This window comes from Hemicordylus capensis, chromosome 5 (genome assembly GCF_027244095.1).
Source record: "Hemicordylus capensis ecotype Gifberg chromosome 5, rHemCap1.1.pri, whole genome shotgun sequence".
Taxonomy (NCBI): domain Eukaryota; kingdom Metazoa; phylum Chordata; class Lepidosauria; order Squamata; family Cordylidae; genus Hemicordylus; species Hemicordylus capensis.
This window is the reverse complement of record NC_069661.1, coordinates 104,942,495-104,965,079: the sequence shown is the minus strand read 5'-3', so window position 1 is coordinate 104,965,079 and position 22,585 is coordinate 104,942,495. Positions and strand designations below refer to the sequence as shown.

Here is a 22,585-nt window from a genome sequence, read left to right as displayed (position 1 = left end):
TAAATATTATAGATAAATTTTACTTCCCGGTGTATCCTCTTGGCTTATAGTGAGCTGTTCCATCATTATTCTTATATAAATTCAGATATAGCCCGATATGTTTTTCTTACACTTTCCATCATCATGTACATAGTTGTTGTTGCATTAATAAATAATAATATTATTTATTTTTTACATTTATATCCTGCTTTTCCTCCAAGGAGCCCAGAGAGGTGTACATGGTTATGTTTATCCTCACAACAACTCTGTGAGATAGACTAGGCTGGGAGATAAGTGACTGGCTCAGAGTCACCCAGTGAGTTTCAAGGATGAATGGGGATTTGAACTTGGGTCTCCCAGTCCTAGTCAACACTCTGACCACTACACCATTTTGTTAAGCAATTCAGTTTGTTGTAGAGGAAGAGCACTTAGTGAAACTGTTAGAACTCCAGAATTCTAATTGGCTGCACTAAGCAGTTCTGGGTCTGATGAGTCATGGGTGACTGTCTTCAAATTCCATTTTTACTATGTGAATTTTTTGTATCCAAGGGAGATTTTAAGGAGTTCCAGCTATTGAAATCCAATTTGATACTTTGGGGTAGAAGTTTTGTTGATATCAAAAAGCAAGTCTAAATTGGATGGAAACCAGACACCCAGGGACTTCCATTTTGAAGGAACATGTTTGAATTGGGTAAGACCCAGTATGTGGTCCTCTTCTTCATCTTGAGGAATGTTGTAAGCTGCAAGTGTAGATTTGTTAATTTTACTTGGTGAAGCCCGAAGCTAGTTTGTTCAGAGTGATAAGAAGGGCTGGTAGTGATTTAAGTGGCTTGGACAGGTAAATGGTAAAATAATCAGCATACAGGCTAATTTTATGTTCTGTATAATTTATAGATAGACCAGTGGTACGAGGAGATGACTGGATAGTATGTGCTAAAGTTTCAGTGGAGAGTGTGAATAGCAAGGGATATAATGGGCATCCTTGCTGTATCCCTCTTTGGATGTCTATTACTTCTGATTGTACGCCATTGAGTACCAGTTTTGCAGTGGAAGAGTCATACAGAGATTTAATAATTCTTTGGAAGTTAGGGACAAATCTAGAAATGTTGATTCTAGTCTGTTGAACGCTTTCTTGACATCCAGATTCAGAGCTACAAAAGGTATCTTATGTATAATAGCCCAATTTCTGATATTTATGGATCTTCGAGTGTTGTCTGATAGGTGTTTACATAGCCTGTTTGATCAGGGTGCATGTATTCTCCAATAAACATATTGTCTCCAGATTGAAACTTCAGATTCCATGTATGCCACCTTGAGCTGAGAGATATAAATGAAATTAAATAAACCTATTTGGTTCAGCTCTCTGAAAAGACTGCACCTCTTTCATATGGAATCACCTCACATGTTTGCCCCAAAGGTTGTTATAACTTAATTCCCATTGAAACCAACAGACCAGGCTAGACATGCTGCATTATTTAAAGCCTTTAAGGTCTTCATTGCAGGCCTGCTCTCTGACCTGTTGTAACACAGATTTGGCTTGCAGGGACTAGGGACAGGGCCATCTCAGGATGGCAGCATACTTCTAGAATTATCTACCCAAGGTAGTCCAACAGGCCTCCATGCTCATAATCTTTAAATGGACCCTCAGAACTCACCTCTATTGACTGCAGTTAGCATTTAAGCTGATTTTATAGCATTTTAAGCCTATTTTCCAGTAGGCTTATGAGATCACCCGGCATTCCATGAGTGTGTCTGTGTATGTCCCCCATCAACTGCAATGCCTGGATCAATATGAATCAAATCAGGTACAATTGTAGGGACACCTCAACAGCATAGTTTGTGATGATGTCATCCACCCCAATACAAGATGGCAGGTGCATGAAAATTTGAGGCGCAAGTGGCCTAACTTGTGAACTGCCTAATCTATCTGAATCAATTTGCCACAGGTATAGGGACACATAGGGATGGCTCAAGGCCATAGTTTGTAATGATGTCATTCACCCTCATTCAAGATGGCAGACACATAAACATTTGACGTGCAAGTGGGAACCAATTTGGACCAAATTTGGTAGAGTTGTAGGGACACCTCAAAAAACAGTTTGTGATGATGTCATCCACTCCAATTGAAGATGGCAGACACATCAACATTTGCGGCACAAGCGGGCTAAATTGTGAACTACCTAACAGATTTGGACCAAATCTAGTTCAGTTGTAGGGATAGTGAAAGGGAAAGTTGGCAGATTAGTTCTTCTAGAATAACTTGGTATTTTGCTGTGTTTTATATACATCCCAATCTATCCCATTGGGTCAGAATGTTATACAGTAGTTTTCTAATTGTTAATACTCAGAGGCTGTTGGTCCCCTTTTCTTAAATTTGGATGTATTGTTTTTATGTTTTATTTTATATTAACCCCATTGTGTGAAATTGTTTTTAGAAAAGCGGTGTAGAAGGACATTCAATAATATTCACTCCTGAAAATTGTAAATGCAGCAAATACATGATTACAAACTTTGTATCCTAGAGGTATACAAAGAGGAGAGTTGGTCTTGTGGTAGCAAGCATGACTAGTCCCCCTAGCTAAGCAGGGTCCACCCTGGTTGCACTTGAATGGGAGACTACATGTTAGCACAGTAAGATATTCCCCTCAGGGGATGGGACCATTCTGGGAAGAGCAGAAGATTTCAAGTTCCCTCCCTGGCTTCTCCAAAATAGGGCTGAGAGAGATTCCTGCCTGCAACCTTGGAGAAGCCACTGCCAGTCTGTGTAGACAATACTGAGCTTGATAGACCAATGTATATCAGTATACAGCAGCTTCCTGTGTTCATATGTATACCCCTAGGGAATTGACTGTGGATCCTTGTTGAGTATAAGCTTGCTGGCAAACCTAGATTTGCCATTTTGTAATTTGTGAAAAGCCTTCAAACAGGGAGAACACTGTAGAAGCAGCTGATTGAGGGAGGAAGAGAAGGAAGAGGGAGTAGATGGAATGGAGAATGATTCGTTATAAAGTCTGGTCAAATAATGTATATCTATAGCTAAACGGTGTGCTGTATCAAGGGACACAAATAGAGTAGTATGGACTGTCTCTTCTGCTGGACAATAATTAGCCTGAGTTTCTGCTGCAATTGTACTCTGTGGGTCAGACAATGTCAGGTGAAGAGGAGACTCTCTAGGTTATCTCCTCCACACTCTCACCAGTTTTGCAATATCATGTTTGCTCTGTCTCCTTTTCTCTTATAACTATGAGGCTGTCCACACAACCGAAAACTGGGTGGGACAAGTTTTGGGAATTGTGCGTGCTCCCAATTTTCAGTTGTGTGTGAGTGGGGTGGGGGGGGAACCAGGTAGGAAGAGGGAGAGGTGATTGTGTGGGAGACAGGAGATGGGTAGGACAGCATTAGACCAAAGTGGGGTGGGGGCTTTTTCAGTTGTGTGAACAGCCTCTATAGGAAATCATAGGAAGATGTTTAGGGGTCCATTTGACAAATAGATGAGATCATAATGTAATTATGTATTCATGGCAAGTACACTACTTTTTTGCTTTTCATCCAAGCTTGCAATATGTACAACAAAAGAGGGTATTTTTTTCTGCATTTATACAGCATCCACTTAATACAGCATGATTATCAGCCATCGCAAACTGCAACATGGCACTGTACAAGGCACTGTCGTTAGCCCCGTCTCCCTACTGGCACTCCTTGAGCCACCTGGAAATCCATTGCTGGGGGTCTGGGGAGACCTTCGGCAATGGCATAGCATTGTGGGGGTATTCAGGGGAGGGGGGAATGGGTATTCAGAAACCACCAGTGGAACTATGAGCAGAGGCACTATTCTGCTCATTATTTCTAGATATTTCACCCTCCCAATGAAGCCTTTAAATCTTTAATCCCATGCAAACCTTCCAAGGTCATTTTCAGAGGTGTACTCCTGAATTATAGAGGTGGGCCTTTTCTGTAGTGCCACCACCTTTGCAGACCCTCCTCTCTTGCTGGCAGATCCAGTATTTTTGGTAGAATCTTGCTGAAAAGAAAAAGAGCCCCATCCTGGTTAGGTAGAGGTGTGTGTGTGTGTGTGTGTGTGTGTGTGTGTGTGTGTGTGTGTGTGCATGTGTTCCATTCTTTAGAGCCTTAGCATCTTTGTCTGTAAATGGGACTCTTACTAGCTTGCTCAGAGAATAAAACCTCTTTTATACGCTTACATGAAAAGTCAGTCCTCTTCTGATTGTGTGAGTCTGCAAGATCTGTTTGTTTAGCAGCTTGTTTGTTTGGTTTTGTGTTGGAGAGGTGGAACAGAGGGTGTGTATAGGCAATTCAGAATGTAGGTCTAAGTTTGATGTCTCCCTGAAACTGTGTAGGTTGAGCTGATTTGGTAGACACCGAGGCTATTCTCATGACCAGAGGCAGGGTGGGTGTGGGGGAAGGCTGTGCAAACCTTGCCTTACCCCAGATGATCTCTGCAGCTTGTGGGAAGTGCAGACAACACTCCCACATGCAGCTCAGATCTCTAGAGGCCAGGATGATGCGTCCCGGGCCTCCACGTATCCCACAATGCACCATGTGATGGGTGCAGTGCATTGGGGGATACCATTGTGAGATGGGTGCTCTAGGCGCCCGTCTCTATGTGCACTCAGGCTGCAAGCAGCCCAAGCGCATACTTGATGCCAGCACTGGGGTTAAGGGCGCGCCCATGCGCTTAACTTCGGCTAAAGGCTGGGCTTTGGAGTCGAGTCATGCTGGGCGCGAGCACCAGAATCCGCATGGATCTCGCAACTCCCCATGAGCAGCCTAGCCCAGCCTGGGCTTAGCTGCTCATGAGAACATCCTTATCATGTACTTGGACTCCACCCCCCCCCCCCCAAAAAGTTTGACAAAGTCCATCACTAAAGTCTCCCAAGCAAAAGGCCCATAAGGGTTAGTAACTGGTTAAAAAGCATTGGATTATTCAGGGCGGTAAAACCCAAAAGAAAACCACAGGGCTCTGTGGGCGCCAGGAGTCGAAATTGACTTGATGACACACTTTATCTTTAAAAACCTAAGTAGACTATGAAGAACTTTTTTTTAAAATTCTCAAAACTGGATGAATAGACAAACAGCATAATGGCAAATTAGATTCAGAATAAGTAAGTGTAAAGTGATGCACTTTGGAACAACAACAACAAAAATCTTATGCTTTGATAGAGTCTGAACTGGCAGTGACTGGCTGGGAAGGATCTCAAGTCCATGGTGGAAAAATTGATGAAAGCATCAACTTGATGAACAGCAGCAGTTAAAAAGGCAAATTCTGTCCTAGGAATTATTAGGAAAGAGGGTTGAAAATTATTTAAAAGTAAGGATAAAGATCTTAACAGGTTTGTGCTGCCTTTTGGCCTTAAGCAGCAGAGCAGATCCTCCACAGCTCCACGTGGAGCTGCCCTTGAAAAATATTCAGAAACTACAGATGGCTCAGAATGAAGATGCCAGACTGATCTCTGGGACTGTTCGCAGTGCGCATATTACTCCAGTCTTGAAGGCACTGCACTATCTGCTAATCTGTTTTCGGGTACAATTCAAGGTGCTGGTTATTACCTTTAAAGCCCTAAATGGCTTGGGCCCCTTAGGGACTGTCTGCTACCAGTCGAATCTACCACTTGACGAGATTGGTTGGGAGGGTTCTGCTCTGCATGCTGATACCTGCGGAAGCCCATTTATCGAGCATGCAGAACAGGGTCTTCTCAGTTGTTGCTCCCAGGCTGTGGGACTTACTCTCAGTTGGAACCACCACGAGCTGGTGGCAGCTGGAGCTGGACCTCCTCAGATGATCTTAGAGTGCAGTGGGGATCAGACCAAAGAAGGCACTCTCTAAGGCAGGGCTGCTCAACTTCGGCCCTCCTGCAGATGTTGGCCTACAACCAGGGTGGATTTGATTTAAATCAAACTGATTTAAATCATGATTTAAATCACTAGCAGGGTGGATAAAAATAAAAAAAAATCTGATTTAAATCAAAAAAATCCGATTTAAATAAAAAAATCGGATTTTTTTGATTTAAATCGGATTTTTTGATTTTTATCCACCCTGCTAGTGATTTAAATCGTGATTTAAATCAGTTTGATTTAAATCAAATCCACCCTGCCTACAACTCCCATAATTCCTGTCTGTTGGCCACTGTAGCTGGGAATTATGGGAGTTGTAGTCCAAAAACAGCTGGGAGGCCTAAGTTCAGCAGGTCTGCTCTAAGGTAACCTGGACCTAAGCCGTTCAGGGCTTTAAAGGTAATAACCAGCACTTTGTATTTTGCTCTGAAACATATCGGCAGCCAGTGCAGCTTTCTCTCAGCCTTTAGGAGGGAAATGAAGACTGCCCTTTTTATCCAGGCTTTTGGCCAATGAACTGTCTTTTGCTCTTTTAAAACCTTTAGCTGTATTTTTCTGGTTTTATGCTTTTATTGGATGGTTTTTATCTTGTTGTTAGCTGCCCTGGGGTCTTAGACAAAGGGCAGTATATAAATATAAATAAAATAATAATCTTTCTCATACAGCCAGAGGCGTATCTAGGGAAAATAGTGCCTAGGGCAAGCACTGAAATTGCGCCCCCTGACCAAGCATCTGACACCCATCTTTCAGATAACCTTACCATAATATCAGTTGAAAAATACAAGTCAAGCTCGTTAATCTGTTAATATTTCAAAAACTATTTAGCAGTGGACTTAGCCAGACCAAACAATGCTGGAAAACTACAAATTTCAGTATGCTGGGGCTTATATATATATATATATTTCAGTATGCTGGGGCTTATATATATATAAGCTGGGGCTTATATATATATAAGCTGGGGCATATATATATATATATATATATATATATATATATATATATATATGCTTTTTAGACTGCCCTTACAAAATAGCTCAGGGTGGTTCACAAACATCAAAGACCCTTTAAAACAATTTAAGAGCACTAGAAGGCCAGGCCAAACAGGTAGGTCTTTAGGGCTTTCCTAAATTCCAATAAAGAATTCAAATTACAGATGTCTTCAGGAAGCGCATTCCACAGTCCAGGAGCAGCTACAGAGAAGGCCTGCCTCTGGGTCGCCACCAGACGGGCTGGTGGCAACTGGAGCCGGACCTCCTCAGATGATCTTAGCGTGCAGTGGGGATCAGACCGAAGAAGGCACTCTCTAAGGTAATCTGGACCTAAGCCATTCAGAGCTTTAAAGGTAATAACCAGCACTTTGTATTTTGCTCGGAAACATATCGGCAGCCAGTGCAGCTGTTTCAAAACAGGCATAATATGGTCTCTTCAAGTTGCCCCAGAGACCAGCCGTGCTGCCACATTTTGAACTAACTGAAGTTTCCAAACTATGTAGAAAGGCAGCCCCATGTAGAGCACATTACAGTAGTCAAGCCTGGAGGTTACCAACTGGTGCACCACTGTTCTGATGTCATCCTCCTGTAGGAATGGACACAGCTGTCGAATCAGCCTAAACTGATAAAAAGCACTCCTGGCCACAGCCTCCACCTGAGATACTAGAGTAAGGCCTGGATCCAGGAGTACCCCCAAGCTGCATACCTGTTCCTTCCAGAGGAGTGTAACCCCATCCAGCACAAGGAGATCTAACTCATCCCTCAGATTCTGAGCCCCTACAATGAGCACCTCCATCTTGCTTGGATTCAGCTTCAATTTGTTATCCCTCATCCAGCCCATTACTGCCTGTAGGCAGGTATTTAGGGAATGAACGTCATTTCCTGATGAAGCAGATGAAAGAGAGAAGTAGATTTGAGTGTCATCAGCATACTGATTACACCCAGCACCAAATCTCCTGATGACCTCACCCAGCGGTTTCATGTAAATATTGCAAAGCATTGGTGACAGAATGGAGCCCTGAGGTACTCCATATAACAGCTCTCATTGAGAAGAGCAACTGTCACCAAGCTCCACCATCTGGGATCTGCCCGAGAGATAGGAGCAGAACCACTGCAGAGCAGTGCCTCCTATCCCCAACTCCGCCAGGCGACCCAGAAGGATACCATGGTCAATGGTATAGAACGTCGCTGAGAGATCCAAGAGAACCAACAGAGTCACACTCCCTCTGTCGATTCCCCGGTATAGGCCATCCATCAGGCCGACCAAGGCTGTCTCAACCCCATAGCACGCTCTAAAGCCAGTTTGAAATGAGTCTAGATAATCAGTTTCCTCCAAAACCGCCTGGAGCTGGTTGGCCACCACCCTCTCGATCACCTTGCCCAACCAAGGGAGATTAGAGATTGGCCTATAATTATCCATCACCGAGGGATCTAGGGAAGGCTTCTTAAGAAATGGTCTAATTATTGCCTCCTTCAAGCATGGAGGCACCTTACCCTCTCTCAGCAATGCATTTATGATATTCACCAGGCCGCCTCGAATAATCTCCCTGCTAGATCAAAGCAGCCAAGTCGGGCAAGGGTCCAGAGAACAAGTGGTGGACCGCACCGCTCCAAGCAGCTTGTCCACTTCCTCAGGAATCACAGATTGAAACAGATCCAACCTAATACTGCAAGAAGGATTGCTGGACACCTCCTCCATAGACCCTGCAGAAAAAGTGGAATCCAAGTCGGCCTGAATAGAGGAGATTTTGTCTGCAAAGAACCCACTGAGGGCATCACAGCAGAGCACCTCCGGGAGCCAATTAGAAACAGAAGAAGTAGAAATTAGACTCCTCACTACCTGGGATAACTCCGCCGAACGTGAATCCACAGAAGCAATGCGAACCGACCAGAACTACTTTTTTGCTGTACGCACTGCCTCCACGTAAGCCCTCAAGTGGGTCACATGCTCCATCCTGTCAAATTCAAGCCAAGTTCTCCTCCACCTGCACTCCAGTCGCCTACCCAGCTGCTTCAACCCTCACAACTCCTCAGTATACCAGGTAGCCGACTTTGAAGCGGGTCTGGAATATTAGAATATTAAATCAAATTTGTTTAAAGACCAAGCTCATATATAACAGCAGAAAAGCAATGAAGGCTTTCAGACAGCTGATGTAAGCTAGGAAATATTGTTTTTATCATCTCTGTATCTCCCTTATAATATTTAAATAGGACAGAATTGAAGCTATCTTGGAGTGTACAAAATGTCTTCTAATTTTCAAAGTGCTTGGGAATTTCCCCGAGTATCTTTCACATGAATGATTGGTTTACAAATACATGTGTATCACTTGCTGACTGCAGCATCAGCTGTGGGCCTGCATATAAGCATAGGCTATGGCACAGCGAGGAAGTAGCCTGCCTAGGCTGTTGGTTGAAATCCCCGCTGGTGTGTTTCCCAGACTATGGGAAACTCCTATATTGGGCAGCACTGCAGAGGCGTATCTAGGAAAAATAGCGCCTAGGGCAAGCACTGAAATTGCGCCCTTTGTCCAAACATCTGACACCCATCTTTCAGATATCTTTACCATAATAGCAGCTGAAAAATACAAGTCAAGCTCATTAATATTTTAATATTTCAAAAACTATTTAGGAGTGGAACTAGCCAGACCAAAAAATGCTGGAAAACTACAAATTTCAGTATGCTGAGGCTCATGAAATGCCCAAATACTATGTGGAGTTGTACTTGGGAAACTAAACGGAAGTGCCTGTCTAATTCTCTGCTATGCATTGTAGCATCACTATTACGTAAGTTTTAAAAATAAATGGAGAATTTGACTTTTCCCAGATACTCTGAAAATTATTAAAGGATATGCAGAGTAAACTGTGTCACTGCTTGGAATATATTCTAGTATTTCAGAATGACAGTTAAAATGAGAGAAAGAGAGCAAGAAACTCCCAGTGGGCCTTAATACTAAGGATTTCACACTGATTCAAAGACAAACTCACCATAAATAGCCATATTATTAAGACATCACATTTAACTCATTTATCACAAGAAGTAAAGCAAGAGCAAATGAATACAATCCTAGCTCATAAGCTTCAGCTCAGTATTCACAAGCCCTGATTCTCTGTACATAATGCCATACTGAATATGTGTACAGTGACTTATATTTAAAAAATTTAAAAAAATACCTATAGCCCCTTTGGGGGGGCTCCTAAAGGCCATGGGGGTGTGTCTGCAAAGGTTCCCCCTCCTCCTGCTGGCCTCTAGGGCCTCGCAGGGACCATTTGAGCATGTGCAGTGGCCATTATTTATTTATTTATTATTAAAAATGGCTGCTGAAAACAAAATGGCCACCACACATTCTCAAATGGCCTCTGTGAGGCCTGGCATGGCCTAGGGCCTCACAGAGGCCATTTGAGCATGCGCGGTGGCCATTTTGTTTTCGGTGGCCATTTTTAAAATTTTGTAATTTTTAAAAATGGCGCCCCCCTTCAAGTGGTGCCCGGGGCATTTGCCCAGGGCATGTGTCCTGCCTGCCCCACCCTAGATACACCCCTGCATAGAGCAGCAAGATGCAAAAAGACCTCTGACAATTTGTAAACAATCCTTTAGATACCCTGAATACAAACCATCCAGTACTGTAAGACCTTTGTTTTTGATGTGGCCAAACAGACTTGGAATACTGCATGCATTTTGGCTACCCATCTCAAAATGAACATCCAAGGTAGAAAAAGTGGTTTAAAAAAAATTGAAGGGAAGTGTCAGCCTTTTCCTGAAAGGAAAGGCTGACACAGGTGAGGCTTTCTAGCTGCAGGTTTATAAAATTATGACTGGTGTCAAGAAAGAAAATAAAATATATATTTCCTCCCTTTCTCCCAATATTAGAATTGGGAATCACCCAACTGGAACTGATTAACAGTACATTCAGAACTGAAAAAAAGCATAATTCACTTCTTCACACAAGGCATAAATTATTCACTGCCACAAGAAGTAGTAATGGCCACTGATTTCACTGATTTTGATGACTGTAAAAGGGGATGAGTTCAATTTGTTAGTTCTTCATTAGAAAGTGGGGGGGGGGATCAAGAACAGCTCACAAGATAAAATCATTAAAAACAGCAACCCACCACCACCAAATACAAAATCAAAGAAGAACAGGAGGAAATCCATACATGATAGGCCTATCAACTGCTTTTAGCCATGATAGTTAAATGGAACCCCCATGTTCTGAGGCAGTATACTGAGCACACATAATGGGAGGCCTGTTACCTTCTGCATAGCTTATATGTACGATTCCCAGATGCATCTGACTAGGCACATTTGAAAACAAGAAGCTGGGCTACATGTAAGCTCTGCCTGATCCAGCAAGGTGATAGTCATGCAAACTAATTCTAGTTTTCCATTTCCAGCTGAGGAAATACACGACCACAAGTACATTTTGCTTATCGCATAGCTAATCTGGGCGAGGGAGTGAGCATCAGTTCTTGAAATATGTGAACTTTTTATTGTGGCCTTCATTTTTATTTTGAATAATGTCTGTACACATATTGGGTGGGTCCTCCAAATACAATATTGACTATCTTTAGAAAGTAAACGTGAGAGGTGTTTAGTCATGCAATATCTCTAGAAACCTTCAAATAATAGCAAATATTAGTTAAGGGTGGTAAACACAATTATTCCATGGCTTTAGCTGGCACAAACATATACATGTTTCCTAAATATAGCTTCCAAACTTAAGCCTTCTTCAGACAGAGCTGCCTGTATGTTCACTGAATGTGTGAGGAGGCTGTGGAATTGGGCCAGCAGTGCACACTTCCTGCACCAGTGTGTCTTTTTAACCACACCTTCCAGGCATTCAACATTTGTCTACAAAGAGCAGCGCTGAACATGGGGCAGATGCCTCCCAATGATTCTGCACTGGCCAGCCATGCCAGAAGGCATAGCCCATGAGTGCCTCTGTGTAAGGACATGGCCCATGGGCCGAATCCTGATGCTTCATCATGTAGTCAGTGAATGTAAAGGCAATTTTCTCTGAAGAGGGCAATCAGGATTTCACACAGGGCAGGCTCACATGTAGCACCGAACCTGAGATTTGGCAGAGTGCTGGAGGCCTGGGAACGTGCACACACCCTGCTTTTAGTCTCTGGAGGGATATGTTGAGATTGATGGGTTCGTATGAAATTCACCAATCTCTGCATATTCTGCTCTACTTGAGGTACGGAACGGAACCTGACATTTGTAACTAAGACTTGAAATGAAGGACAGTTGTTGGGTTCTGTACTGCAAGGGCAGAATATGCTGAAATCGGTGGGTGTCCAATCTCAGCATTTCCTTCCAGAGAGCAGAAGTATTTATTTATTTATTTATTTATTATTTTTACATTTATATCCCGCTCTTCCTCCAAGGAGCCCAGAGCAGTGTACTACATAACGTGAGTTTCTCCTCACAACAACCCTGTGAAGTAGGTTAGGCTGAGAGAGAAGTGACTGGCCCAGAGTCACCCAGCTAGTATCATGGCTGAATGGGGATTTGAACTCGGGTCTCCCCGGTCCTAGTCCAGCACTCTAACCACTACATTCTGGGGGCTCCAGCTTATCTGCCACACCACCGGTTCTGTGCTCCACAGTATGCACTATAAACAGTCTTTTTAACGGAGCCTTCCAGTAAAAACATAAATTTAACAATACGTTTAAGTACTGAGGCACTCTGTGTCAGCAGAGTGCTGGACACACGAAAGCACTGTGCAAATATTAAACTCATACTTTCCGAGCTTTCACAGAGGATATGGAAACATTCTTGCGTGCTTGTAACTTAAAAAAAAAATTAAAAGTAACATTTTTGCTTAACATCTAAACTGATACAATTTTGGACTATTGATGCTTTATATTGTTTTGCAGAAAGTAGCTTCTAATAGCTGGTAACAACACAACTGCGTTGTTAAGATCCAGAAACAGTAAACAAGTAAGTTTTGCAATATGTAGTAAAGAATACAATGGACTCTTTGCCGAAGCCTGTGTGTACTTGTAATACTCCTATTTCCACACCAATGATTGCTGTTTGGATGCTCCTCCCACTGCCAACATATCATATGCCAGCAGATTGCTTCTCTGCCACCTGCTATACATTGGTACTAACTTACCCTGCAGTAGTCTATCCTGCACTGGCTTTTGCAGCAGGGTGTTAGTGAAGTGACTGACTCTAATAAGGTCTTCCCCCCACCTTTTATCATTTTACTATGTGTTATGGGGGTGGAAGGGAGGCAGTACAGTGATTGTTGGTTTCCATGGGACACTAGTCCACAGGAGGCATCCAGACTAGAGTTGCACTTGAATAAATGGAGACAATTTCCTTGCGTGCTACTCCCTAGTGTTGTACAAGTGGTAGAGGACACGTATGAGATTATGTAACATGTTGTGCAGCAGTCAGCTAGTGCCCCATGGGGCATCTTTCACCAGTACCACCAGAACCTATCTGGAGCAGAGGTTTTGTTCTTTGTGTAAATCCATAAGCAGCACCTTTACACTAGTGAAACAGAGTTACACTAGCACACAGTTAGTCTGGATCCTGCTCCAGTAGATGCATGCATGCACAAATAATTATTTATTATTATTATTTATTTACACAGTCAGACAGGTGTTATTGACTGGTTTGTTTTATCCAGACATCGAGTCCTTCCCAAGGACCTGGGATGGCTGAATTTTATTGTCAATTGTTATAGATATCGTCACAGAATATAGGCTGTTCCCAGTAAAGTTGCTTTTTGTAACTGGCTGATGTAAATTGGCTGATGATGATGATGATGATGATGATGAATAATTTGATTTCTATACCATCTTTCAAAAAATGGCTCAGGGTGGTTTACACAGAGAAATAACAAACAAATACAGTGGTCCCTCGACTTACGAAGCACTCGACATCCGAAGGTTTCGACATACGAACGACAAAAAATACCGGAAGTCGTTGCCGGTTTAGATGCGGCTTCCTCGACCTACGAATTTTTAGATGCGGTTTCCTCGACTTACGAGTGTTCCGGACCTCCATGGATGCGCTTTTCGACTTACGAAAATTCCGACCTACGAACATGTGTTCGGATTGGATTATCTTCGTAAGTCGAGGGACCACTGTAAAATGAATTTGCCTCTTCTTCCAGGATTCAGTATTTGGACAGTGGGGAGGACCTGAAACATAGAAGTCTCTGTGTCTACCTGTGTGCATACTAACAAAGTGTAAAAAGCATTGCAGTGGCTCCCCAAAAGCCACAAAAAACAAGAGGAGACCCTCAGATCCTCAAAAATAAGAGCAGACCATCACTGTTGAGAAGAAGAGCATTGTAAGATATTCCCCTTAGGGGATGGAGCCGCTCTGGGAAGAGCAGAAGGTTCCAAGTTCCCTCCCTGGCATCTCCAAGATAGGACAAGATTTTTTTTTTTAATAGGACAAGATTTTTTTATTGAACCAACAAACTACCAAAGCATACAGTATGTTGCCAAAGCACAATTATATACAAAGTGGTTGTTTGTACATGATATATCTACAAAGATTTACACACAAGGATTTGGAAACACACAAGTTATGAAGTATATGCAGCTAGTACTGTAACTCAGGGGGTGGGGGATTTCAAGGCACATCAGGTAATTGGGGGGGGGGTTTACGTCCGACGTCCATTTCCACAATTTGTCCCATTGCTGTTTAGAAGAGATACTCTTGTCTTTTTGCACATAACCATACAAACTTTTCCAGAAGAGATTTACTGTCTCATCTGCATGAACCTCTTGGTCGCGTCTTCCCTCCCTATTCCTATGCACGAGCATTGCATAAATGACATACAAGTTTACTAATCTGATTACGAGAAGGGGAAAGTTCCAATTCCCTAGTATGGGGGCACCTGTTCCATCCCGTTTCCTTGAAGGTTTCTTTCTGGGACCTCGAAAGGAGGTTCTATCGCTCAAACCCGAGGTTAGTTCTTCCCAAGTCTGTTTTTCCAAATCAGGCCACTCTAACAGCTTGCTTACTCCCTGCCACACTCTTTTGGCTACCACATACTCTTTTAAGAAATGTGAGTGGGTTTCCCTGAATGTTTTGCCTAGCTTACTAGCTTTCTGTTTGCAGGTGATTTTAGGGTACTCTTGCTGGTCCTCTGGGAGCCATGGCGGGCTGAGAGAGATTCCTGCCTACAACCTTGGGGAAGCCACTGCCAGTCTGTGAAGACAGTACTGAGCTAGATAGACCAAAGGTCTGACTCAGTATATGGCAGCTTCCTATGTTCTGTTTAATAGGTATGTTTCAGATAAAATCCTTCAGATGCCCTAAAATCAAGGGCACGTTCATAATTTAATAAAATATTTTATAAAGAGGCTAAAGCCAACCAGCCTCACCATAACTCTACTACTGTTGAACTCCAAAAGCCAAAATAAAGACAGTAACTTTTCAGGCAGAGGTGCCAGAAAATAGGGATGGGCCCTGCTTGATGGGGATCTGTATCTTTCCCCCTGCGGGATGAAAACAGCTTTTACAGTACGCATGTGTGTTATTGGGGAAACCATGTAAGAAAAAACGGTTAAGAAGCTCACGTCTCACTCACATGCTACCCTTCTGCTGCAGATGGTGACCTCTGTGGCTGCTTTTTGTAAAAGAAGAAAATACCAGGGGGAGAGGGGAGAAAACCACACACAACTGAACGTTGCTGCAGTTTGATACTTGGTGCAAACTACACTTGTTTTCTCCTTTTGGATGTGAAGAAGTAGCATCTGCATATCAGAAGGTCTGGCTCAAGATAGATACTGATGCCTGAGGGGGAAAGGCCCATGGTGCCCTTTTCAGTTTCTGTTCTCTCCCCGTACCCCTCCCCCCCACCGCCCTACGCCACCCAGGTCAAGCTACCTGCTCTCCTCTCCAAAGACTTAATTTCTAGAAACCACAGGAAGAGGGCTAAAACCGAAAGAACTCTAGAGTTTTGCGTGTTTAATTAGATAGTTGACGGTTTGAGTTTGGTGCCCATAAATTGTGGCTTTAAAACCTCTTGCCTGAGGCAGCCACTTCAAGGGAATGGTAGGCCCAGCCCCAAGTGGTGGTGGGAGGGTTGCATATGAATAAAAAAGGCTGTGGAGAAACCATTCTGCTTTGAAACTCCTATGTTTCCAATCTGTTGAATGACACTGCATAAGATCTCCATGCTGGAAATCGGATTTTAGGACCAAATTAGATGGCAGCAAAGATCTATGGGATCTTCTGTTTCTTTATTTTTTTCTTTAGTGGGTGCAGGGAGAAGATTTGAGTCAGGATTGTGGCACGGGGGCAGGCGGGGAGTTAACTCTTTCTCTAGCTCCATCTTTCCAGTCGAAATCTCCCTTCCCAAAGCTACCATGTGCCCTATAAGGCAAGATATAGAGGCATCATACAGATATCATTATTGAATTAATCATATTTAATAAAGGTGAGGGTGTGGAAAAATTTGGGTCGGAGTGCTATCTTCTGATGGAAGTAAATTGGTTTGGGAGCTAATCATGACTGAACAGCAGCATATAAATGTTATAAATAAAATAGACTAATATTGGCAGGGGACCATATATTAGGAAAATGGCCCAAGGAAAGGACCCAGGGAAAGGTTAAATCCCTTCTATGCTACAGGACCAATCTGAATCCTTCATCTACTGTCATTTGAAAAACAAACAAACCACCAATAAAGGAGACGGGAAACCTGATCACAAATCTAGCTTGGTCCTTACTCTCAGACAGCAAGGAGCCAAAAGTATAAAAGCAGGACTGCCCAGCAATTTAAAGCATTTTAGTTGATTAAGTTGCCTTTTACAAAATCAAGTACCTCTTTGGGATATTGAAGGAAATGTGGGAGAATTTACATTCAATCAAGAAAAGTTACTATTGCTTCTTGGAGAGGCCATTATTAGTATATTCTCTTTCATTCCCTATTATACACCAGAGCCGAATTAGCCCCCCCACCGCAAAAAAAAGTATGACCTCAACTCACAGTCACATTAGTGAGTTCATTGACCTATTATTTAAACTGATCATTGTCTGCTGCCCTACTGAAGATGAGAAAATGTGTTTAAATACACACACACACACACACACACACACACACTTACACACACACCTTGACTATACAACATAAAAATCAAATCTTTGAATTTAGGATTTGGATCCAGTTAGGTGAAAAACATGACCCAGGTTCACCCACACTTCAACATTTCAAAAAATTTCTTTTAATGAAGATACCAATTTTCACTAACTGTCATCGCTGAAAGTAGATATTTTGTTTGCTACCGACATTCAACCACTACAGTAATTCCATGCTGGGAAGTCCCTGTACTAGTCTAGAAGTAGATCTCAGAAAAGGTCTTAGAAATTATGTTTGTGCACACTTTTTGTTACAACATGGAAACCTATTCTTTCTTTAAAAGGAACATTTATTTGTCCAGAAATACCATCTTTCCACTGCAGGAAATAACTTGGAGCAGAACTACAGCAGTCTATAAGGCTATTCTCACAAGCAGCCTAACCCACGCTAGGGCAACCCAGACAAGGTTAGGCTGCTCGTGTGCAGTGCCGGGATCATGCCAGATCCCAGCACTGCTGCAGCGCCTAGCCTGACTTTGAAGACCAACCTTTTACTGAACTTAAGGAGGGAAGGATGCCCTTAACCCCAGTTCTGGGGTTGTGTGACTGATCAGGCTGCTTACAGTCTGAGCTGATGCAGAGACGGGCACCTAGAGCAGCCATGCTCATCGCAAGGCGCATTGTGGGATACCCAGAAGCCTCTGGCGATCACTCCCAGTGGGAGTCTTTCGATCATCTGGGGGAAGGGAAGGTCTGCACAGCTTGCCCACCCACCCACGTGATCATGAGCATAACCTCCATATGTAGAACTGAATTATAGCCCATTCCAACTGCGACTGTGACAGTATGGTGGCAAAACAACTTTACTAATGCAACATGTTAGATGTAAAAGTTATTTATTTATAGGTTTAAAAAAACAAGGTGGTTTACAACTCAAAACCAATTAAAACCATTAAAAACACTTAAAACAATTAAACATCTGGCTAAAAACGGATAGACATATAGCTGAAAATGAAAAAGAAACTCAGCCTATTATAATATTACTATCTTACTGCTATTATTAAGAATATTTATATATTGGTTTTCAACAACAAACCTATTATATCTATTTTGAAGAATTTGTTTGTATGCATGCATATATGTGTTTTTGCAAAAGAAAGTCATACTTCCTGATGGCCTACAGATAACTAATTTTGCATACACAATCCTGCGACTGAAATTAACTGAATGCACTGCTTTTAATACTGAAATATGCCAGTGAAAATCTAAATAATTGTTTTGGTAGTTTTTTGAAGAAATTATGAATATCATGTTTCCTAATTATCTACAGAAACCAAATCTGGAATTAACAATCCTACCACATAAATCACCGCATGTTTTATATGGGAATATGCTTGAAGACATACTTAAATAATTTTTTGGTATTTTTTAGCAGAAATTCTGAATTATCACATATAACTGTTATTGTTCTCAACAGATTGTTAACACTCAATCAGATAAATAATTCCAAAATGACATCATGCCCAACAAAAGCAGAAGATATTTCTCAGATGCTATACTATGATTCAAATATCAAATTTAACATATAAGGTCATTATACCATAAAGTGAATAATGTTTGTTGAAATCCTATAGAGTTCAAACTGTTCTTTTACTTCCCTTTTGCAAGCATATTACTAACAAATTCTATTACATATATTTAATTTCTTGAACTTTTCCATAAGTGCAATCTATGCAAAATGACTTTGCCCAGTCAATGACTAGCCTCCCCTACTAAGTATGTATATGTTTCTGTGGGCTGGGGCAAAGGTATTCAACAGCTACAAAGATCCATCAATCAGGTACATTACTAGAAAGCATTGACTTGGGAAAACAAAGAAAATAAGAGTTGAAATCAGCAGCAGGGGGAAGTCATGTTACCTGTGCAATGGAAACCATTCATTGGATCCAAGGAGAAGAAGGCATCAGTTGTTAGACTTCTCAAAAGGGAACTCTTACTGCAAGCATCACATAGTGAGAATGAACTGATAAAAATTGGTGGTAAGGATGGTCATGCTGCCTCTTCTGTTGGAAGAAATATGGACCACCTCAACTCCACACAAGAGGAAGCAGACACTCACATTATAAGAACATAAGAACAGCCCTGCTGGATCAGGCTTAAGGCCCATCAAGTCCAGTATTGTTTCACACAGTGGCACACCAGATACCTCTGGGAAGCCCACAGCAAGAGCTGAGGGCATGCCCTCTCTCCTGCTGTTACTCCCCGCAACTGGTATTTGGAGGCATCTTGCCTCTTGGGTAGTAGTAGCCATTGATAGACTTGTCCTCCATGAATTTACCTAAGCCCTTCTTAAAGCCATCTAGGCTTGTGGTTGTCACCACATCTTGCAGCAGGAATGCCATAGATTAATTATGATTATGTGAAAAAGTACTTTCTATGGTCGGTCCTAAATTTTGTCAGTCCTAAATTTAGTGACAATCAATTTATTGGGATGACCCCTGGTTCTTGCATGTCTTTGAGGCAATGTCAGAAGGATAAGCAGTGAATGTCAGAAGGATAAGCAGTGATAAACAGGTGTCCTGTTGCTACTGATTGCATACTGATCTTGTCTCAGCAGTGACCTTTGAATGAAATCAGGCACATCCAAAACTCAATGATACATTGCTGTGCACAAGGGGAATGCTCTGATGAAGTAAGGGGTGGATTGCTGGCCTTTCATGCCATCACAGGATGTGATACTACAAGCCAGCTGTGCCTCTAGTTCTCTTCTTGGCTTTCCTCTTGCCCTCTATGCCCGTTGGCCGCCTCTTGGTCATTCTCCTGGCCAGCAGTTTCTTTTTCCTCACCTGCCCACCCCCGTCCCTATCCGGCAGCTAGTCGTGAACTCTCGCAAGAACTGCCACACATGGGATTAGCAACCTGTACATTTAAGATAAATAGATAGATAATAATTGTTTAACTAGGGTAAAGTGGCTATTTAACACAGCATATAGAGCCAGGAATTAAAATGAAGCAGGTTCTATGTGGCTACTGTCAAATACAGTTAATATACTTATATAATATGCATTACAGAAGCACAAATCCCAATTTTTTTAAATGAGTCACTGATGCTTATGTGGCCTGTAGTTGGTGATAAGGATTTTGTGCTTATTCCTTGACCTGTTATGTGACCTCAATGGTTCCTATCTCTTCCTCTCTTGAGCACCTATTAAAGCGCCATTCTTACCCCATCCAGCAGCAAAATAGACTTTTCCCCATATCAACATCTCCAAGTCACATTCTGATCACCATACAATATGTATGCCTTTTGTGCACCCCTGCAAGTTGACGTGCATTTCTGTAGACAATATAACCATTAACAGAGAATGGCCTAAGTTACTAGTCTTGGTAAAGATGAAAAAACAAAAGCCAGAGAGATTAATGGCCAAGTTGTCCTGCTCACTGGCTGATGATTAAGAGTAAGGGTGCCACCTTGTTTTCTTCCTGGCAGAGTTCCTGCTGCATGACAGGCAGAAATCCAGTCATCGATGCTTCACCACTCACTACTCGTACATTGTCATGCCAAGAAAAGCTATACCTGTTGTGGGTTTTTTTCTGCTTGCTATTAGCGGCAGGAGTTTTGGCAGGAAAAATATGTCATCTCTACAGAGTTGGCACAATATTTATGGAGGTGGTTTTTACCAGAATGTGTAACCATGATTTTTATCATTCTAATGGATGTAAACTACCTAGAGACATGAGTTGAGGCAGTATATAAATCCATTAAATGAATAAATAAATAAATAAATAATAAAAATGTGCTCTCCCCACCGGTAGAAAAGCAAATTAAACCCAGTTTTAGGCCTCAACACATCCTTTTTTAATATGGAAGAAAAATGTTACAATTCACATATTACATTTTATCAATACATACCCTATCTCTGTGGACTACAATTCAATGTTAGTTATGTATGGGAAGTGGGATTGAAAACAGCAGACAACAATAGAGCAAACTCATGGCTGTGTAGATTTGAAAAAATATTTATTGTATTTACATTATAAATACATGCTAATACATTACATACTGAATTCCATAACATTCATTTGTATGATGGGTGTTCTAGGCACATACAGCTATATACCTGAAGGGCCCATTGGACATTAATGCTGGACAAGTGGCTGCTGCAAGTGTTGTATTATTCAGCAGGTGTGATGTCCAGTTGCTGGGGCAAAAATGTACAGCCACCCCTCATTATGCTCTGCATCCATGGTGCTTCGCTCCATCCCCTACTACCCTGTTGATATGCCCCCTGCTCCAGCTTACTTAAATGGGGAGGAAGGGAGATGGCACAGTGTGGCTATCTAAGCCATATCTATATCCAAGCCATTTACTGCCACTCTGCATCTGCTCAGAAATCCTTGGAAGCAAAGGGATGGTAGCACTGGACTTAACCATGTGGTTGGAGGCAATAAATAACTACTAACCCACATATGGAAAGTTTTTAAGTAGCAACTCTATACTTATTTGTGTTTATCTGAATCCACCTCGGGGGTCACTGATTTTACATTGGAAATGGTGGACCCTGGAGGATGAATACGAAGAAACAAACAGGGTAGGATCCAGACTGCGGGGCTCTTCACATGATAAGGGTGAAAAGCCGTAAGGGGGTTTGCGGGGATTGCGGGCTTAGCCCGCTCTCCCCACAGATCATCAAGAAGCAGTCCTGGGCAGCTGGATTGGCCGCCCACATGACTGCCAGCTCCATCTCGGAGTTGGCGAGGGCTGCAGGGATCGGGGACCGTGCTACTCCTGGAAGTTCCAGGATGCCCTGTGAGTGCACGGGGCAACCTAGAGAGACCCCCGAACCCGGGAGGCTGCTTGCAGCCTCCCGGTCAGGGTCTACTCGTGTGTTGCCATGCGCCGTGGCAACACATGAGCCAAAAGATGAAGTTAATGGAGCGCTCGCTCTGTTAACCTCATCTAAGGAGAGGGGTACTTTGGGAAGTTTTCTGCCGGGAGCCACATTGCAGCACACAATCGCCCGAAAGCGAGCTTGGCTCCCTTAGCCCGCTTTTGGGTGATTGTGAGAATAGCCTCTAAGTTAGTCATGATCTAACCACTGAAGATCGTGGGACTTTAGTCATGACTAACTTAATACCCATTGATTTCAACAGTGCTTAGTCATGACTAACAGTGTGGATCTACTCTTAGGGACTATACAGACAGCCCTTCCTCCTGCTGTATGTGTTCAGGGAAATGTATGTGTGCAGGGACACTGTGCCTGCTGCTCCCCAACACTGATGTTCAGGAATTGGCCAAATTGGCCAGCCCCCAAAGGCCCATGTGTGGGTGCCATGAATAGGCAATGGTGCCACAAGTCTCTCATTGTGGCCAGTGGCTGGGAGTACTTTCTATCCACTTCTACTGATTCACCAGCAATGTCCATTTCTGGAGATAAATGACTTCAAGACAGTGGTGCATATGCTGGTAACATCCAGACTTGACTACTGCAATGTGTTCTACATTGGGCTGCCTTTGTACATATTCTAGAAACTGCAGTTAGTACAGAATGCAGCAGCCAGTTTGGTCTCCAGGGTTGCCTGAAGAGATCATATTACACCCATTTTAAAAGAACAACAATGGCTGCCAACATGTTTCTGGGTGAAATACAAAGTGTCGGTCATTACCTATAAAGCCCTAAATGGCTTGGGCCCAAGGTATTTAAGAGGA

The 22,585-nt window shown here is 42.6% G+C and overlaps 1 protein-coding gene across 4 annotated transcripts in view; it reads left to right on the top strand.

Moving 5' to 3' along the window:
- The window catches only part of C5H4orf19 (chromosome 5 C4orf19 homolog), an 82,163-nt gene that overhangs the window by 878 nt on the left and 58,700 nt on the right, over positions 1–22,585 (top strand). Inside the window, exon 2 of one of the 4 annotated variants that reach the window (XM_053251216.1) lies at positions 12,699–12,762. The exons of the other annotated variants lie outside the window; for them this stretch is intronic. The gene's annotated coding sequence lies outside the window, so the exon portion shown is untranslated. The remainder of the gene's footprint in view (positions 1–12,698; positions 12,763–22,585) is intronic. 4 annotated transcript variants of the gene reach the window in all.